We start from the raw sequence: 20,538 nt of genomic DNA, 5'->3' as shown, positions 1-20,538 counted from the left end.
GTCTGGGGATGCGCCGCAACGCGGGGCTGCTCCGTTTATACAGGGGGGTTGATGGCACGTACAATGCATTTCCGTTTGATAAAAGGAAGGGTGGTCGCCCTCGGAACGCAGGCCCGGGGGGAAGCCCGCGCTGGTTGAGCCCGTGGGGGCGCCGGGGTCTGCAGGCAGCCGGGGCGTCTCCTCGGTCCCGGGCCTGAGGGCGCGGCGGTGGCCGCGGGGGACGTCCGGTGCCGCAGAGCCGCAGGGAGGAAGCGTAAATGAACGGTGCGCCGCGCGAGCTGTGAGAAACCAAACGGGACTGGGAACGCACTGTTTTACATAAATTTTTAATATATTTTTATATATGCATCTGTACATGCACTGCCTATTTTTCAAAGTTACACATTTATCTAATTGCATATTTTGAACACATCAGTGCAGATGCGGGGGGGAGGGGGAGGCCGGGGCGCCGCGAGGCTCGGCTGCGGAAGAGGAAGCTGCTGAATAAAGGGGGGGGCAGCGGGCAAGGCTGGAGCCCAGGGCGTGTGGGGCCTCCCCGCAGCTCGACCTCAGTCCTAGTCAAACCGACGCCGCGCTTCCTCTCAGACGCCCGCGAGGCGGTCCTGTGCTCTGTGCTCACCTCCGAGTGTCCCCAACACGCGCGCTCCAGCTCCGCCCGCCATCCGTGTCACCGGCCGGCGGCCTTCTCGGCCTTCTCTCCCCCTCAGGCCCGCCCTCCACCTCCAGGACCGCCCGTCCGCCCTCTGAGCTCTCCTCTTTCTTCCCTGTGGACGGTGAACGTCAGCTCCTTGGCCAAGTACCCACTCTCGGTGCTCGCGCCGCCCACACACGCGCACACACGCGCACACACGCACACGCACACGCACACGGCAGGCCAACGCTGGTGGGTGCTCGGGGGACGGCTTTTGTCCCCGGCTCCGTGGGGTGCCCAGGGCTCCCAGGACCTGAAAACCAGCCTCGCCCTTGCTGTTCCCCGGTTCTAGGAGTGTTGTCGGGGTTTTTTGTTTGATTGTTTGTTTTTGTTTTTTAACTTTAGTGATTATTTCTGGCTCGCGGCTGAGGCCCCTCCTTGCTTTTTCAGCCTTCTCACACCTATGTGTCCGCTGGGGCAGGTGGCACTGCCACACGCCGGCTGCACAGCGTCCAGTGCCAGTGGCTGCTCCAGCCTGAGGGAGGCAGGCCCTCGGGGACAGGGCTCGGCTCGGGTCTGTCCTATCCTTGGCCCTCAGGGGCCGGCGGAGCCCATCGGCGCTGAGCACCGTGGGACCCATGGCCTGCGGAGGGTGCCCAGGGAAGGACCCGCCTGCCAGGGGTGACGGCGCAGGGCCCAGGAACCCAGGGCTGCGGGCGCCACAGCCGCGTCCCTCGGGCATCCTCGTGGCACGGAGGATCCGAGGACGGCGGGGGAAGAATTCCCTTTTGGCTGCTCCGGAGAGCTTCTGGAAAGAAGCCCCACCCTCCGGGCTCTGAAGGCGCAGGGCGAGTCACGGCCCAGGGACCAAGGAGATCCCGGAGCCGTCAGAAATAAGCTTTCCCCTGCCGCCGCGGTGGGAGCGTGCTGGAAGCCAGAAGCCGACGCTGACTGTGCGGTGGGCAAGGGACACGCCTCCTACCTCTCCAAGGGGAGCGAGAGGGTCGCCTGCGGAGAGGTGGCGTTCGGCGGCTCCGGGTGGGTGCGCCCACGGGCACTCACCCGGGACGCCCCACCCCTGCGCCCCCGGCTGCCAGCCGCTCCCGCCTCCACCCCCGCCCCAGGAGCCGCAGGACTCCTAGTGCCTGTGCGCAAAGGCGCAATGCGCTCGCCTGAGAGGGGGCGCTGGTCCTCCTTCCCCGCGCCGACACCCACCCCGCTCCCGCCCCAACGCATAACAAGAGTCAGGTCTCTCTGTCCTTCCGTGGGCGTGGGGGGAGGGGCACGTGCACCGCCCCAGCTGGAGGAGGCCGTGGATGGCGTGGAAGAACGGTCAGAGCGCGCTCATCTTCACCGGCGGGAAGGCGAGGAATGAGCGTGGAAATGAAGTTGAAGCGTGTCAGACCAGAAAGGGCGCGAAATAAGTTGGGAGAAACCTGTCGGTAGCGGCGCCCTCACGGGGGACCCCGGCTGTCACGGGGTGGAAGGGGCGGAAGGGCTCCTGAGGACGGACAGAGTGGATCTGGGACTCGCCGGGGACCCACGGTGGTTGGAGATGCCACACCTCCTCTGGCGCGGCGCGGAGAAGGAACGCAGGCCCGGGGCGCGGCTGTGCGTTTGCCGCGTGTGCCTCGCGCTCTGGCCCGGCCCTCCCAGGCCAGCCCCGGCCACACTCGCTGAGAAGTGCCTTGGCTGGTGTCCGCTCGGGGTGCGCGTGGGGGGCGGAACCACGGCCCCGGGGTGACGGGGGTCGGAGAGGGAGGGACCGCAGGAGCCGCCAGGAGGAGCAACAGAGACAATGCACAGGAGGCTCCTCCCCCCGGGCATCGTCATGGGCGACCCCCGGTCCTGCGTCCCCACGAAGCCACCATGGGGTACCCGCCAGGGACTCCCTAACACGGGCAACACGGGCACGCGCCGAGCTCTGGGGCCGACACCGGACCTCGGGGAACACAGCAGGGCACCCTGCCGCCTCGTCCCGGTTCCGCACGTGGCCCGTCCACGGCTCAGGGGCCCCGGGTCGGTGGGGAGGCCGAGGCCCTGGACCAGGGCCCTGTTTTTCACGAATACGCCTCCGAGCCGCTTCCAGGAGGCAGCGCCCTGGGCGGAGGGAAACCAGCCTGATTTCTCTGTCTCCCGGACGCGCCTCTGAATCCTGTGTGCGCGTCTTTTGACCCCAAGGTCGTGGCAGCCCCAGCCGGGGGGCCGGTGCACAGGCAGTGGCACCAGCCAGTGGCCCTGCCGCCTCTCTCTGTCTGGCTAGGGGACATGCCCGCCGGCTGGCAGAACCCCCCACCTCCCGTGGCTCCCTGGACTCTGAGTGGGGGCTTTTCTGGTGAGGAGAACAAGTGATGTCTCGCGGATGCCTCCTGCGTGCGCCGCGGGCGCACGGAAGCAGCACCCCAGCCCGTAGAGAGGGCACAGGCCGGGCCTATGAGAGGCCGGGACGCACGGTGGGGCGGAGGCGCCGCGCTGGTTTCTCCTGCGCCGAAGGCGACACATCGCAGAGGAGGACACACGGCGTCTTCCAATGCAGCCGGGGCAACCCGGTCAAACACAGCGCCTCCTCCAGACGTGACGTTGCCCCAGGGGCAAATCGGCTGAGCCCGTGCACCTGTGGCCGCCCGCCCCCCTGCCCCGTATTGACCGTCCTCTGAGTGACGGGCCCAGCAAACGCCCCTCCTGCGCAGGGCCCGGCCACCGGCTGCCTCCACGTGGGAGCGGGCACATTACCTTCAGATAAAGTCCTACACGACGGACAGACCCGCCACGCTCATGCCTTAACGTCACCTGATGTTAAGGGTGTGAGGTTGTGTCTGTTGAGCAGAAAAGCCATGGGGCTCGAGTTCTCTTGGGAGGGCATGGGTGGAAGCGTCCACCACGGGCAGATGGAAGGCACAGCCACGGACCCAGCAGGTGGTGCCAGGGTGGCGCCCGTGAGCCACCCCCCCACCCCGTGACCTGGCTCCCGGCGGGGCCGCCGCCGCGGCCAGTGTCTGGTGTCTCCCGTCAGGCGTGTCTTCCCCGTTCTGTCCTGATGCCCAGAGGAAGGGGCGCCATCTGTCACGCCCTGTCCTGGGTCCCCAGTAGCTCCTGGCGCGCTCTACTCGCCTGCTGGAAACGAGCGAGTAAGCGAGGTCCGTAGAAGAGGAAGCAGCTGCCCCCGGAGGGGAGAGGTGTCCGGACCGATGGAGCAGGAGCAGGAGCCTCACCTCTGCTGTGCTGTTGCAGGGAGTGGAACTGCGCTCCTGCCCACCGGCGCTTCCGCCGCGAAGGGGAGGGCTCGCCTCCTCGAGGAGAACCCGCTGGGGCCGGGCCAGAGCCCCAGGAACCGTGGGCAGCGCGCTCCCTGGGGACAGGCACGTCAGGCCGCGGGTCCTCGGGAGCCCACTCCCTGCCTGTCAGTAACCGGGGGCCAGGAGGACCTCAGCTCTTCGCAGAAGGACGGGGCCAGGAATGGGGGACAGGGCAGCCCGGAGCCAGCGCCGGGACGGCACCGGAAGCGAGCGGTGAGCGCCGGGGACGGAAGGGGCGGCCTGCCCTGCCCTGCGCCTGAGGGACTCTGCTCCCCGCCTCCCTAAGGCTCCAAAGCCCAAGCCCGAGAGCCAGGCCTCCCCTGTGAAGCAGCCTGACCCCATAAAACAGTAAAAACGGTTAAAAAGGCCTTAAGAATAAGGGTAGCAGAAGGCCCTGGGCCGCGGCCCGGATTCCCTCCAGCCGTCCAGGCAGGCAAACAGGTTTCCCATAAATAGCGCTTCTCCTCGTGGCTCCACAATGCTATTTGATTTATAAAAATTCAATTTACACAGAACTTTCAAGAGAGACATTTATTGTTGAAGGTGGGGCATTTGACATTTGGCTCTGAGATCGATACGTCTGGGCCCGCTTCGCCGGGAGGATGGATGCGGCTTGGCCGCGGGCGCGGGTGGGCCCCCGGCTCCGAGGCAGCCTGGCGCGGCTCCACTCCGCTCGCCCAGGGCAGCGGAGAGCGATAAATCCAGCGGGGGCCCGGCGGTTCTGGAAGTCTATAGAGTGTGTGTTTACGGAGCGGTGCCCAATTGCTTCGGGGGGTTTAAAAAAATCAATCCTGTGATCTAGCTAACCCCACGGAGTCTGTCCTGAAGCACATGGTCAATAATGCCATATGAGATAATGACCGTGATAGTAAGACGTTATTATCATGGATAACACATTATAAAATTATCATCAATACTAATAACCCCACCATCTTAGCGCCTTAAAAGCACACACACCTGCCTTGATGACAATAATCATCCCAACATTACTACTATTATCTACGTAGCTGTCTTCCTAAGTAGGACGTGCAAATCCAGGTGGAATCAATAGTGAAAGCGTCAGCTCCACCTGCCTTTGAGCGGCTGGGCTTGAGCCTAGTTCCTTAGGTATTTAATTTCAGCTTTATCTCTGGCCTCAGACTAGACACTGTATTGATTTTCCAAAGTTCCAGGAAAGTGCTTGCATTCACAGATTTGATCCCTTTCTCCTCTGCCCAGCTGCGGGAAGAAACGGTACCCAGAAAACGCCCCCGTCCGTGACGCCTGTGTCAGCGACGGCTGGCACGTGGGGCAACTTTGGTGAGAACGCCCAGGAGCGGCAGGAACACACGCTGGGCGAGGGGCCCCGGTGGGCGGAGAAGCAGGAGGCGGGAGGGGCCGCTGGGCGGGGACCGGCCGCCCTGGGCTGACCCCTGGCGGGGGAGGCCCCGGCCGCGCGCCCCCGCTCCTTCTGTAGGTTTCACGGCTGCCGCAGAACCACCCTGACCTGGCATCTTCGAAGGACACACGCTTGTCCCTCCCAGTCCCGGCCCCCCAGCCCTCGCCTTGGGGCCCTTCCTCCAAGCTCTCGGGGACAGGGTTCCCGTGATATATGTCCCAGAACCGCGGAAACGTCCTCCACCACCTCTGTTGTGCTCCAGTCAGCGGCCTGCCCACACTGGGGGCGTGGGACCGCGCGCCAAGGGGCGGGGCCACGGGGCTGCTGGGGAGCCTGCCCACCTCAGCCTGCCGACCGGCGACGCTCTGAGAGTCCACGCAGGTGTGGGAGGGACTCCCGCGGGCAGTGCCGGGCGAAACAAGAGGTTCTTCCCGATTCACAGGCAGCTCACGACCATGTCCTTCCCTCTCTTCCTCCTTCACTCATCCTTAGAGGCTGCCTAGAATGGAAGGTGGGGCGGATTGGCGGGGACAGTCCTTTGCCCAACACGGGGACAGAAATCGTAGGGCCCTGGGAAAGCGCCCTGTGCGGCGGGACCGTGGACGCTCTCATGTACTCATCGGCCCACTTGTTCATTCCTTCGTTCCTTCGTTCCCTCATTCATTCACTCCGTCCTTCCTTCCTTCCTCCACTCACTCAGCAAGGGCCTGCTGCGCTCACCAGGTGTCTGCTGCGGAGCAGGGGGCCACGGCGCCCAGGGTGCGCACGTTCCGCAGGTGACCGGTGGAGGCGGCAGGGTGCCCGTGTGCCGAGGTAACGGTGTCAATGCCACGTCGGCAGCACCTGCTCTCCGGGAGGAGGGGCCCTCTCAGCGGGGGGCACCCAGAAACCCCGACCCCGAGGTCCACGGAAAAGGCTGCCCTGGGAGGCGTGGAGCAGCCCGTGGCTCCTGAAGACCGATGAGGACACAGAGCAGGGCGGCGGGGGCAGGGGAGGCAGCAGGCGGGCTCCCTGAGAAAGGGGCCGATGACCTGAAGCAAACCCAGCGGTTCAGAATTGCCGCCCGCCGTGAAACAGCGCCAGCGGGCGCAGACCTTCGGAAGAGCCCGGCCGAACGCAGGGAGGATTCAGAGGGACCCAGGCCCCCACCGGGGGCTCAGAAGCGCCTCGGAGGCCCCAGACCACGCAGGTGCCAGGGCAGGGCTGCGAGCACAGGACGGAGCCGCCCTTGGGGACAAAGGAAGGCGTCGGCATGGGCACCTGGTGTGGGCCATGAAGGAACCGTGGGGCCGGACGCGTGGAGAGCAAGCTTCAGATCAGCCAGGAAGCTCCGGAAAGTTCCGGGGCCTAAGTAAGTAGGAGGTGGCCACGGGACGTGGGGGCAGAGCCTTCCTGGCTGAGGGAGCTCAGCCTCCCCGTGGGCATGGGGAGGCGTGAGGACTTGGGCTTCACCCTCTTTGCGGACCCTTGGCAGTTTCACTAGGAGGTAAGCAGGCTTCAAAGACACAGGTGGAGTGTTATCTGGGGCTGAGAAATGGGCTAATCTGCATATCAAAAGCGCCCATTCACATCAGGCAAACCCACTAGTAAGAACCACACCTCGCAGACACTAGGGACTGAGCGGCTGGGATTCAGGTTAGAAATGAGAACCCTCTGCAGGTAAAGAGGGCGGCAAGCAGACCGCAGGCCCGGTGGCCTGGCCTCCGGGAGCGCCGCGTGCTCCCGCACGAGGGCGCGGGCCCCTGGGCCCCAGCGGGGCCCCCAGCAGGAGGCGGGACGTCGCCACCGCCCAGGCCCCCACCCGCACGCGGCCGCCGAGCCCCTCTGGGGCCCGTCCCTTCCGAGGTGTGTTTTGCTGTCCACTCTGTCACCCCAACGTTTGTTTCGGGCTCCAGGAATGAGTTTGCAATTAAAAAGACTTGCTGTCCTTGTCGCCGCGTTTGCAGAGTACGAGCGAGCTCTTCGGGAGAGCAGAGCACGGAATCGGTCTGATGATCGAATCGATTCCCCTCCTTCCTCGCAGGGGGTGCAGCCTCCTGGCGTCTCCGGGCCGCCCTGGACGAAGAAGAGTTGCTGTGGGCCACACCTTAAATACACAAACACTATCGAAAGCTGCTGCACAGAAGAAGGTTTAAGTGAATTTACGATTTTGCGTCGGGCCTCACTCATGGCCATCCCGGGCCGCACGCGGCCTGGGGGCCTGGGGTTGGCCGAGTCTGGCTGGCGGGCCGGACGCAGGCGCAGTGGGGGCTGGGCAGCGCCGACTCAGCGCCCAGCCGCACGGGGACTTCGGAGGCGGAACCGCATCATCTTCGCTGCGCAGAGGGGAGGGCCCAGGCGGCTTCCCGGACCCGCGGCAGCGCTGGCATCCCTGGCGTCCTCAGTGCGATCACAAGTTCTGCACCTAAAATTCCTCTCCTGACGTCAAATTTCCAGAGCGGGACTTCTTAGCAGCCTGCACCGGGCCTTTGGGAGCAAAACTATGCAGACACTCAGCTGCCCCTGCCTTCCTGAACACGCATGTGCACGCACCCCACCTCACACACATGCATGGACATGTGTGCCCCGCATCACACACATGCGCACACATGTACAACCACACCACATGTGCGTGCACACGTGCACCCCACCTCACATGCACACACATGTGCACCCACCCACACATGCACATACCGCACATGCAAGTGCACACACCCCGTGTCACACATGCATGCATGTGCACCTATGGACACTGCATCACATGCACACATGCATGCACTCACCCACACATGTGCACACGTGCACATTGCACGCATGCACCCTCGGGTCACCCTCACCCCTGTTTCCGTCGGTGCCAAAGTGAAACGCGCCTACGGGGGGCTGGATGCAGCGCAAAGCCCCACAACCGTACATTGATTTCCAGAGAGGGAGCTGTAATTAGGAACAACTAGAAATAGAAATAATGACTCCAAATCCAATTTCGCATAAGAAAGAAGTGTGTAATCTGCAGAAGTCGAAAGTCTTTCTGGAGCGGGCGCGCCTGTGCCAGGGGCGCTGTGGGTCCGGAGGGGCGGCCCGGGAAGGCCTGCAGCGACCAGCGTGCCCCCACCCCGGCCTCCGGGCCTTCTGTGGGCCCGCGCGCCTCGCCCAGGCCAGGCCCTGCAGGGTCGCGGAGGCGCACGCTGTGCCGCCTGCCTGCCCCGTGTGCCCCGCCTCCCTCCTCCCACTGGACCCGGCGTGGGGGCCGCGCCAGCAGGGGGGCTCTCTGCCCACGGCCTCCAGGAACCCCGCCCACCTCCAGGTAAGACCCTTCAGTCTCTCCCTGCGGCCCCTGCCGCCGGTGTCTCCCAGCCCCGTGGGAGGGCGGAACCCAGGCTCAGCCCCGCGGCCGCCGAGGCCTAGAGAGACGTGGGGGCGGGAGAGGCGCCCAGGAGGACCTCCCGAGGGGCCGAGCGGCACAAGACTCAGCTTCTGGCGCATGTCACAGGAGACGCAGCTGTGAGTCTTCCCGAAAGGCTCCTGGCAGTGAAGGCAGGAAGGACACCCGCGCGTAACCCCCGTGCTGTCCTGTGCCGTTGGAACCCGCGTGCTGGGGCGGGGTGGGGGGACAGGCGGCATGCCGGGGGCAAGAGGGCAGCAGCAAGACCGGTCGCGGGGGTGCCAGCGGGACAGGCGGCCCCGGAGTCCGAGGGAGGGGAGGAGGTTGGGCCTGGCCGAGGGTCATTTGAAAGAGGACACCGCGGCAGGGCGGCATGTGGCCATGTGCGGGCGTGGTGGCTGGAGCCAAAGAGCCAGAAACTCCCCCCTCAGGCCATCGGCCCGGTGAGCAGCTGTCCTCACGCCGGGCGGAGGGGCCGTGGGGCATGCGCAGGACCACGCGTGCATTCGGTGACACGAATCTCAGTTTTTCATGACAATTGTACTGACGCATCCTCAACAGTCATCAGAGGACAGACTGAACGTGCGCAGGCGGACGAGCCACGCCCCTTCCCCCCGCCCCCCGCAGTAACCTTTGCCCCCGCCTTTCCCCTCCGGTCCGTGGCCGCGGTGTCAGCCGGGGCCAGCGACACTCTCCCAGGACTCACTTCTGGTGCCGTTGATTGTCCTTATTCTTACCCCTTTTTGTACTTCGCTGAGTTTTAACTGAGCCTTGTTATTTCCTTTCTTCTGCCTACCACGGTGGGACTCAGCTTTTCTAGTTTCTTACGGTGAACGCTGAGGTACCTGATCGGGGGACTCCCTGTTTTAAAAACTGGGCGTCAGTGCTATCCAGTTTCCTCGAAGCCTTGCTTTACTCACAGCCCCCACATTTTGATATACTGTTTTAGTTTCCATACGATTCAAGACATTTCATTTCTCCATTGGTTTCTTCTTTCATCATTTAGTTTCCAAATATTTGGGGGTTTCCCAGAGACGTCAGGCTTGTTGGTTTCTATGAGGTCTGCTGGGGACCGGGAGCAGACTTAGTGTGACTTGAACCCTTCGCATTTATTGTAACCTGACGTACGGCCCAAATGGACTCTGCCTCTGTGAGTTGTCGTGCGCACTTGACAAGCACGTGTTCTGACAGTCAAGTCCTCTGTAAGCGCCAGTTAGAGCAAGAGGGCCGGTGGCACTAGTCGCGTCTGCAGCCCGCAGGCAGCCTGCCTGGTTTCGTCAGCACCAACGAGCCGGCGTCAGTGTCCCCGACATAGTGGTAGATGGGTGGCTCGCCCTCGAGCTCTCTCGGTCGGGCACTGTGTCTGGAGGCCACGGCATGCGGCGCCCACGCATCTAGGGCTACGCCCCCTTAGCGGATTCGATACCTCATCCCTGGTCACTTCCCTGGCTCCGAAATCTACTTGTCTCCGTTATGAGAGATTCTACTCCTTTCTTTTAATTAGTGCTAATATGGTTTCTCTTTGGTCGCCCTGCTTTAAGATGCTCGGGTCTTTGTGGGACGCGGGTTTTTCGCGAGCAGCAGGAAGCTGCGTCTTGCTCTCTCATCCCCTCGGACGAGGTCCGCCTTCCAGCCGGGAGTTCCGGTCATTGCCATCAGCTGGGCCGTGGACACACATGGGCTCTGACCTTCCGTTTTGCCAACTGCTTCCTATTTGTGCTATTTTTTTTTCTCTTCTCTTACCTTCCTTTGGATTCTTAGATTATTCTGTGGCCTCACCCATGTCTTTCGCTGGCTTCTCACCGATCTATAATCGCCGCGTGGTTCCTGAGGCAGGAGCAGCATCATGGACACCTCAGGGGCGGGCCGCGGTGGCCGTCGCTCCGTGGTTGTGGTGCCGGCCCCCGTCTGCCCCGGCCCACGGCCGCCCCTACCGTGGGAGAGCCTGGCCGCAACAGACTCTCTCTCGTCTTTCTTCTTCCAGGTTTTGCATTCTCGTTGTTGTACGTTTCCATTCTCCAAATGTTGTAAATCTCATAATACAGCGTTTCCTTTTTGGCTTCAGCCAAGTTTTTTCCAAAGAGATTGAAATAAGAAAAGTACAGCTTCAGTGACCCGTGGCCTGTCCACCTCTGACGTCATCTCGTCCGCCACCGCCGCTTCTCCGCGGCGCCGCGTCCGGCCGCCCAAAAGGCCTTCCCGCCTGCCGGTCACGCAGCTGCTTGGCGGCAAAGTCTCCCCGCTCTGCGCGCCTGAGGAGCCTGGTGTTTGGATGGTGCGTGAACTGGTAAAAATGGACAGGCTTTTTCTTTCTTTTAAAATTTTAAAGTCGCTACTTACCATCCACTGTCTTGCCATGTTTCGGGGTTGAAGTCGGCTGTCACCCCACCTCTGTTCCTCTCCGTGGGCTGCGTGGCTTTAGCCCGGCTGCTGTTTTTGAAGCCTTTTCTTTTGAAACCATCCTAGATTCGCAAGAGGAGGTGACATAGCACAGAGATGGCATGCGCTCCCAGAATCCCCCAGCAACGAGATCGTACGTGATTACAGCGCGATCACCCAGCCTGGGAATGGACATTGGGGGGTGCGTGTGTCTGCGTGATGTGCGTGTGCTTTTATGTCACCTCAGCACAGGTGTGGGTCGTTGTAGGCACCACCAAACCCAAGACACAGGGCTGTCCCGTTGCCACCGGGCTCTCTCACACGACACCCTTGTTGCCACACCCGCTGATCCCCAGCGGTCACTCGCCTATTTCCTAATCTATAGCTTTGTCTCTTCTAGAAGGTCACGCGAATGGGTTTGTGCAATACCCTTTGAAACCAGTTTTCCTGTTCAGTGCCCGTGGGTGTGAGGGTCACACCGGATGCGCGTGTCTCGAGGCCTGGGCTTTGTTATTGCTGAGCACCGGTCTGTGGCATGAGGGCGCCCAGTGTCTCGGTCACTCATCGGCGGGAGACGCTCGGGCGTTTCCAGGTTTGGGGTATCACATAGCAACTGCTGTGAACAGCAGTGTGCCCGTCCTGTGTAGGCAGACGTTACCATTTTTGTGGAATAAATGCCTAGGCGCATAGCTGTATGTGTATGTTTGATGTTTAAAGAAACCGCCGAGCGTTTTCCAGAATGGTGGCGCGGTTTTCCCTCCCCACCCGTGACGCGTGACTGATGGCCCCTCCCGCCTTTGCTGGCTGCTGCTGTTGTGTTTTTTATTGTAGTTGCTTATTACGTGGGCGGTGCTTTATCATCAGGGTCTGAGATTGTATTTCCCTAATGGGAGTGATGTTAAATGTCTTTTCATTTTCTTTCTTGCCATCTGTGTGTCTTCTTCAGTAAAATGTCTCTTCGTGTCTTTTGCCCATTTTCTAACTGGATATTTAAAATGTTGTGTTTTGAGAGCTCTGTACAAATTCCAGATACCTGTCTTTTGTCAGATATGTGCTTTGCAAATATTTTCCCCTAGTCGGTACATTTTCACACGGTCTTTTGCAGAACAAAGGTTTTAACCTTGATGAAAACCACTGTATCAGTTTTTTTCCTCGTTAGATCTTGTGCATGGGGTCATTTCTAAGACCACTTTGCCCTGCCCTAGGCCCCCGGTGTCTTCTAAAGGTGCCCGGTTGTGCTCGCTACCCTTCCACCTGTGGCCCGTTTGGAGGCAACCTTTGTGCAGGGTGCGAGGCGTGGGGTGGGGTCGTGGATCCGTCCCTTGTGTGTGGGAAGTCCCGGCTGTTCGCGCCCCGTTTCCCCTCTGGGAACACCAGCAGGCAGCCCCGGCGGGCACTGCCCCCGGGCCGTGGGCTCGGCCCCTCCAGCCCGGGTGTGCGCTGCTGCCGCCGCGCTGGCCGCCCTCTTGTGCCTGCCCGACGGACCTCGAAACCACCGTAGCGTGATTTGCCTGCTTTATTTTTCTTTTCCAAATTTGTTTCATTTTCTACTACTTTTTCCATATAATTTTTAAATAAACATGGGTAAATCTACAAACGTGCCTTGCTGGGATTTTGACTGGAGTCAGACTGAACTAGCACTCGGTTTGGGGAGAACGGGCAGCTTTCGCCATGCTGATGCCTGGCTCTGCGATCAGGGTGTGTCTGTTGAGCTGGGCCTTGAGTCCCTTCTCCGGCGTTTTGTCAATCCCAGCACATAACCATTGCACACGTTTTGTGAGACTCACCCCTGAGTATTTTGCTTTGCGACAATTACAAACGGCACAGTAACCGAATTTCCGTTCTCACACGGGCACTGTTAGTAGAGAGTTGACCGTCGCCTGCCGAGCCTGCAGTCTGTGGCAGCGACGGGCTCCTCGTCAGAAGCAGGAGGCTGTGCGTGTGTGTGTGCGCACATGCATGTGGATTCCTGTGGAGTTTCCGTGTGGAAAAATGTGTCATCTGTTAATAGCAGCCTTTCCGTTTCTCCCATCTAACCCGTGCGGCCTTTACTCTTGTATCGCCCGATCCTGCATCGGGAGCGAGTCCCGCGCCCGGCTGAGCGGGGTGACGGGTGGAATCACCCCACCGCCTTCCCGGCCGCGGGGGCGGCGCTCAGTCTCCGAGCAGCAAGCTCGCCGTTCTGCGGAGGCTCGCGTTCTGCGGAGGGTCGTTTGTGAGTGCTCTTCATCACAATACGTCCGTTCTCTATTCCTACTGTGCCGAGAGGTTGTTTTTCATTTTATCATGAACGTTGAATTTTGCCAAATGCTTTTCCTGCATCAGTCGATGTGCTCCTGACTTTTTTCTCTTCTGCCTGCCGGCACGACGTGTGATGGTCTCCGGCGCCCCAGTGCCGTGCCAGCCTTGATCACGGAATAACGCCCCGCCCCCCGCGCCCCGAGCTTGGCATGTAATCCCTGGGCACATCATTGCATTTTGTGGAAAGTTCTCAGCGGTATTTTGTTTTTTGTTCTTAGGGTCTTAATCTAAAATTTTTATTTCATGTTCTTTTTACTGTCCTTGGCTGTGGTGTCGAACATACTGGCTTCAGAAAATGAGTTGAGGAATGTTCCGTCCTCCCCGATTTCCTGGAAGAGGCGCTCTGAAATCGGTGTGACTCCTGCGGCACATCGTAAGGTTCCCTGACGGAGGCATCGGCCTGGAGGCGCCCTGGCGGCGCCCCTTGTCGGGCGCGCTCCGCGGAGGGCGTGGAACGCGCCGCGTCCCGCCCGACCCGGGGGCGTCTGTCTCTCGGCCGCCGTCCTCCGAGAGCTTCCCAGCCGCTCTCGGCCTGCTCCCGCCCCTACATGGGCAGCGCCCATGGTCTGTCATCGCCACCAGCCTTTCAGCGTCTTGCCTGCTGGCTCTCCCCGCCTCAGCTGGCCGGGCTCGGAGGCCCCCTCCCGAGGGACGGCACAGCGCTCCGCCGGGTGGCGAGCCGCGGAGCTCCGCGCGTTGGGGTTCAGTGACGAGCTTTCCGTGGTCATGGAATGCACACGCTGTAGCAGCGGCACCCGCTTTTCTGTAGAAGGAAAAAAAGGTAGCGCTTGGCTTTGTTTTGCTGTTCAAGGATAAAACTTCAGAATCCTGGTGTAAAAATACAGAATTCATGAAATTCATGGTGAGCTCAGAAATCAAGCTGGGTTTGAGAAATAGCAGTTCAATGAACCTGGAGAAGGGCTGATCCCTTGGAAATGCATGTTTTAAAGATTCAGACCCTAGAATGCCTGGGAAATTCCGCTTTCTCTCCTTCTTTCTGAACGTCAAGCCATCTTGAGAAGCTATGACTTATATTTTTCCTCAATAACAGTGTCCAGCCCCTGCTCCCCGTGTGGCTATGCGATGGTGGTGACGGTGGTGATGACAAAATTAATGGTAACAACAGTCATGTGTAGAGTTGTGACCATCACTGGTTGTAAGCTCTGTGCTGGGCGCCGAGCCCTTCTCAGGTGGCCACATCTAACGCCCTACCTCGGACTATCACCCCCCCCTATTTTACAGATGAGGAAGCTGAGGCTCCTAGCGATTGCGGAATCAGGGTCCGGGTCCAGCTGAGCCTCAAGCCCACACCCCCCCCCGCCCCCCGAGCCGTCCTGCATCAGGGCCGGGCGGGGCCGACTGTGTGGGCTGGGACGCACCGCAGTTACTCGGACAACCGGGGGGGGGGGGGGCAGTTCAGAGCAGGCTTTCAACGGCAGGCGGATGGGAAAGCGACGCGGAATCCCTAGCCTCGCGGAACTGGATCTGACCCCACCCCTCAGATCGCCCCCGCCTCCCCGCCCCCTCGCCTCCGAGGAGCAGCCCCACTGGTCCCTTCCCACGAGGCTTGCTCCGTCCTGGCTGTGCGAGCAGGTGGCCCGCAGTGTGGGCCCCAGGGTCCCCCACCCCAGACCGAGGGCCCCCTGGTCCAGCTCGTCTGTCCGGGCGTGTGTGACCTGCTGGCACACAGGCGGCCCGTCTCCGGCCGGCTTCACCTGGGGGAGCGGACAGCCGGACCGGACCGGGGGGCAGAGCCTGGCCTGGAACCGCGGGTGGCGGCGGCCCAGCGGGGCTCTGCGCTGGGAACATGCGCCCAAACGCCGCCGCCGGCTGCGGTCCTGTTAGCTGGCGGAGCCGCCGGTGAACAGTGTGCTCGCTCTCACGTCCCTGCCTGCCTCCGGGCATTGCGCCGCCCACTCACAAATGGAGACCCGGGCCTGCAGCCGGCAGAGCGAGAAGCCGCGCCTTGTTTCCCTGAGCCGCCCACGCAAACCTTGCCTTTCCGGCTCAGGCCTTGGTCAGGCTCTTTCGGGCTCATTCTCACCGGCGCCCCTGGCCCGTCTCCCACCTGGCCCCGGGGTTCCCATGGGCTCCTTCTGGACGTAAGAAACAAGGGGATGCTGGGCGAACAAAGACGTTCCCAGGGAAGGACTGGCCACATGTTGTTAAAACTCCCAGAGGCTCAGAGGAGGCCCCTCGGGGAGGGCGTTCAAGGTCCGGGCCCGTCCCGCGGAAGCGCAAGGCCGGCTACTGCCCTGTGCCTGTCCCCCCGCCCGCTCTCTAGGACTCAGGTGCGGTCCCTCAGAGCGAGGGGCTGATGGCGTCAACCAGCCGGCCACCACCTGGCACAGGCTGCTGCCGGGCAGGGCGTCCCCAGAGGCCACTGGAGAAGCGGGGCCCTCAGGTCACCTAGGACAACTGTCAGAAAGTGGAACTGCCTTTCCTGACCATGACGCGTCGCTGGTGCCACCACGGTGCTAAGTGTCCCTTGCCGTTACCCATGACACGTTACGCAGCCCTCAGGGGGCAGGGACACCATGCCCACAGATTTCCCAGGCACTGGGCAGTTCTCCCGGGGTGTCCCCAGGCAGATGCCGGCCAGGTCGCTGTGCTCTGGAGGGACCGAGGGAGCCGCGTCAGTGGCACTGGCGCCGGCCCTCTCCAAGCAGGACACGGGCACCTGGGGGGCTTCGGGGGCCCGTGGCCCCTGTGTTCCGCTCCCACGCGCAGGCAAACCTGGAACGTCCCACCTCGCATCTGCGTCTGCGGTTCCTGCGCGTATGCGTTGGCCGTGTTAGCCCGTGTTTAACGACCGTGCCGTTTATGTTCTCTGAAGGTCTCCTGCCGGCTTGTCTTTCCTCGTGTTGATTTGTGTGAACCCTTTCTAACTTCTGAAGAGTAATCTTTTTGCTGCATCCATTGAAAATATTGTCGTTCTGCCAGCTGTCTATTAGCTGTGTGCTTTTTGTCATTTATCACAAGGCATTTGTCAATCTTCCTGTAGGATGTCTCATCCTGTCCTATCACAAGGCCCCCCCGGCCACAGGTTATATAGATATTTGGGGGGCATATTTTAATCGAACTAAGAAAATTATTTACATGCACTATAAGCCATAATCCATCTGTCCTTTCTTTAGCAAGCGGATGGCCGCCACCCCAGCATCGTTTCTGAGACAGGCTTCCATTCCTCACGGAGCTGCCGGGACACTTTTATTATCCATTAACGTAATATTATTCTGAGCAGACTCCCCGATGTGCCGATCTGCTTCTCGATGGCTCATCCCGTTCCCTGGGGTTGTTGGCGCAGAAGTGATTTCCGGCTGCCTTTATTGCCCTACCTCTGTGACACCTCCAGGCGAGGGAGCCCACCCCCACAGTCACGTGCCTGTGCCGCCTGCTCAGCACCGTGCCGGCTGTCCCTGCGCGCTCCTCGTCCTCACAGATGGGGACGCAGCCCGTGGGTCTCATACCGAAACCTGCCGGCATCCGTGGGGGACGCGGGGCGGGCCCAGGACCCGCGGGAAGAAATGGCCTCTACGACGTTGCGTCTTGTCCCCTGCGGCGGACACTCGCCAGTGTCCCCAAGCCGCCGGTCCTGTCCTCCAGGACACGGGGCGGGGCATCGTTCGACTTCCCTCATGCTTGGGCGTGACCCTGTGACCAAGCTCCAGACACGGGGCGTGGACAAGAATGTCATAAGCCGCCCCCATCGGGCTCAAAGGGACACTCAGCCCCGCGTCCCCTTCTCTTTCTGCTCTCGGCCAGCAGGGGAGCGGGCGGGAGGGCATCAGAGCCACCGTTGGAAGGAGCCTAGCCCCCCCGCCCCGGAAATGCTCCTGAGACTGTCATCCGGGCCAGCAGGAGCGTGCGTTCTGCTGAGGCGCCGGGGACTGCTCTGCGCGGCCACGCGCGTCTCTCTGTCCCCTCAGGCCCACGCGTCCTCCTGCAGTGGCTGGAGCCGCTGCGGGTTCTTTCGGGCTCTCCTTCGGGCTGTGACTGGATCCTGGCTCTTTCTCCTGTTCCATTTTCTATTTGGTTGCTGCTGCTGGTTATAGAAAAGCTATCGATTTTCGCAGGCTGATAAATTCAGTGGCAGGTTGCTGAACCCTCCTGACCCGTTCGAGCAATTCATCAGGCCCTGCTTTTGCATGTTTGCAGGGAAGAGTGTGGCCCTAAGTGTGACGTCATGTTTCTCGTTAGCGAACAGTCACGGGCACCGGCCCTCCTGGCCGCGCCGATTTTAGACACATCACTCACATTCCGCTGTTCGGTTGAATGGCCGCTTCGGTTTTCTGGTAAATCTTTTCATCAAGGTGAGAGTGTTTTCTGGCCGCCTTTGTTTTCTAAAGGGTTTTGATCGGGAATGAGCGGCGCGTCCTCGGCATCTGGCGACGGGGCCGAAGACGCCCCTTTACTTTCGGGTGGAGTAAGCCGTTCTCGGCCCCCCGCGGCTGCCTGCGTGCACCTCTTTCTCGCATGGTCTAGGTCCTGATAGTAAATATTAGTTCGGATGTACTTATCTGCTTCAAATAGACGAGGATATAGATTTCTCTTCGGGTGTTCCCTTGTCTCACTGCAGTATCTTAATGATACCAGCAACATTAACAAAGCTGGTGTCTACCCTCTCTTCCTGTCCTCTGGAAGTTTATAATATTGGCGAGTCATTAAATATGTGTGCCGTTTACTGATGTAAATGTGTATTTATTTTCCTTCTGCTGCTACCATTAAAGATCACATTTCTCTATGTACATAGATGATACGGTGTAGGTTTTATTTCTCGGATATTTATTTTTATTGAATCACATGTATATAGTTTTAAAAGCCATAGATTCCCAAGTCTTCTGGACAAACAGCGTCCCCCCCCCCGCACCCACACTTCCTCCGCCCGCCCCCCGAGGCACCCACGCCGTCCGCCGAGCGTTCCCGGGGGGACTCCGCCGCCTCCGGGAGGCATTTTACCGCCATTTTGATTTGTCTTCGTGAAGTACTAACCACCCCTTCTCAGCAGGGAGGCTGGGGATTCAAGTTGTCACGCGGGCGCCCCGAAACCCCCATGCACGCCTTCCCTCCAGCCTCTTCAACACACGCGCGGTGACTCCAGGGCCGTGCTGTAGGCCAGGTTTGTACAACTTTGAGTCTGTGAACATTTTTACACAGGAACCATGCACGAAGTCCCTCACTGTTTTCTAAGACTTTCTCCATTTTCTTTAGTTAATAATCTCACTCCTCGTGCTGGAAATAATGCCTGCGACCTGCGTTGCCCGGTTTGTGTACCCCCCTTCACCCGTTCGCGCGGGTTAAGGCTTTCTGCGTGAATTACGGTGCACACCCAGGTCCACACGTGCATGTTCACGTGTCCGCGTTCCATGCACACTAGTGTTTGTGAGCATCGCTCCGACTGCTCCTCGTAACTACAGCTTGTTACCTCGTCACTTTCCTGACACATTTGGTGGCTTAAGGTCCCTGCGATGACTGGGGGTTTGGGGCACCGTACGCCCGGGGACTCGGCCCTTCGCCCGCAGCCCGCGCCGCCGTGTGCCTGGGTGTCTCGCTGAGGGGAGACGTGGGACAGGCTGTGGGCCCGGGCCTCGCCGGCACCCAGGGGACCGCGGGGGTGCGTTTGGGGGCGCCTGTCCCCGCCGTGCCCGCTGCGCTCCCCCCCCCCGCCGTTGCTGCCACGGACGTGCGCCCTCTGCATGGCCGCGCCGACACCTGGCGCTCGCTCGGTTTCTAGGTCGCAGTCCGTCACCCGCTGGCGACCGGGCCTTGGCGGTGGCCTCGCTTTGCCTTCCCTCAGGAAGAACGAGTTGAGCGCCTTTCATCAGGTAGATCGGTCCTCTGGAAGTTCCGCGTGTGTGAAGCACCTCAGGGCTCGCCCGTTGATACGCTTTCTATAAACTTCAGTTCCGGATTGTAAGTGACCTGATTTACAGGTTTCCGCCGTCGCTTCGTGCCAGCGACCCCACTGCTGGCTTCGGGGCCCCGGGCAGCAAGCACTTGCCTCCTCTTCGGGGCTCCCCGCCCGGCCCCTCGGCAGAGAGGGGAACCCCAAACACTCCCAAGTCCCCGACGTAGCAGCCTTCTCCATTGCAGTGAGCGCTTTTCTGTATTTACCAAAGCCCCTTTTTTTTTTGCGGGGGGAGAGCTAAGAACTTATCTGAATATTTTCTTCTGGCCCATCTTCTAGTTTTCTATTTTTCTCTTTAGCTGTGTCTAAATTTGAATTTTACCCTTTTCTACAGTATTAATTCCCTTTGCTTCATTTTTAATTCTATTTTTCCCATCAGTTGTCTTTTATTAGTTGCTCATTTTTCTACATACACGATTCGCCTTGTCTTTCATTCTCTTTGGCACATAAAATATAATTGTTTGAAATATTTCATAATAACTTATTATCTGAATTCCCCCTGGATATGTTCCTGATTCCTGTGGTTTGGAGCCACGGTGTTGTCCTTCTGGGTCACGTGGCTGTTGGACATCGACCTGGAGAAATCGCAGCGTTTACTTCACATGCCAGGTAGCGCTGCCTTCTTCTGGGGCGGGGCCGGGCTTGCCCCGGCCAGCGGCCCCGCCGGGAGCCCGGGGCACCTCGGGGAGCGCAGTCCAGGCGGGAGGCGGGCAGAGCGGCTCTGGGCCTCCCCCCCTTTCAGGACCTTCCCTGTCCGGTGGCGTTCGCCCCACGGGGGGCGCATTCCTTTTGGGAGCCAGCCCAGGGTTTGGAAAGGTGCCCAGACCCCTGTGAGGCAGGGCTCCCCCGAAGGGTGACTCTGGGCCGCGGGCCGGTGCGCAGAGCGTGTGCCAGCGTGTCCTCCGGCCCGGCCCTGTGAGGGGGGAAGCCGGGGCGCGCGCCGGGGACGCGGAGCGGGATCAGCAGCGACGGCGGCCTCCTCAGCCGGTCTTGGTGGGGGTTGGCACCTGCTGGGCCCTCGGTAAGTGGGGGCACGTCCTTACCGGCATCGTCCAGGCAAAGAACAGACCTGCGCTGCCCCTGGGAGGGCCTGTGCCTGCGCCCGTGCCCTCGGCAGAGAGCCCCGTCCGAGCCCACACCCCGGGAGCTGGGGGGCCGCTCGCTGGTCAGGAAGGGGGCAAGCTTCAACTATTAAGGGCCGGCGAGCCGATACTTACAGCCGAGCATCCGAGAGGGTCCCTGTCATAGCCGGTCCACTTGGGAGCTGCCGCGTGAGAGCGGCCAGGT

Source organism: Pteronotus mesoamericanus, unplaced genomic scaffold (assembly GCF_021234165.1).
Source record: "Pteronotus mesoamericanus isolate MK-2021 breed Mesoamerican mustached bat unplaced genomic scaffold, CSHL_Meso_final contig_702, whole genome shotgun sequence".
Taxonomy (NCBI): Eukaryota; Metazoa; Chordata; class Mammalia; order Chiroptera; family Mormoopidae; genus Pteronotus; species Pteronotus mesoamericanus.
The sequence above is the reverse complement of the archived record's forward strand: the minus strand, read 5'-3'. Positions refer to the sequence as shown.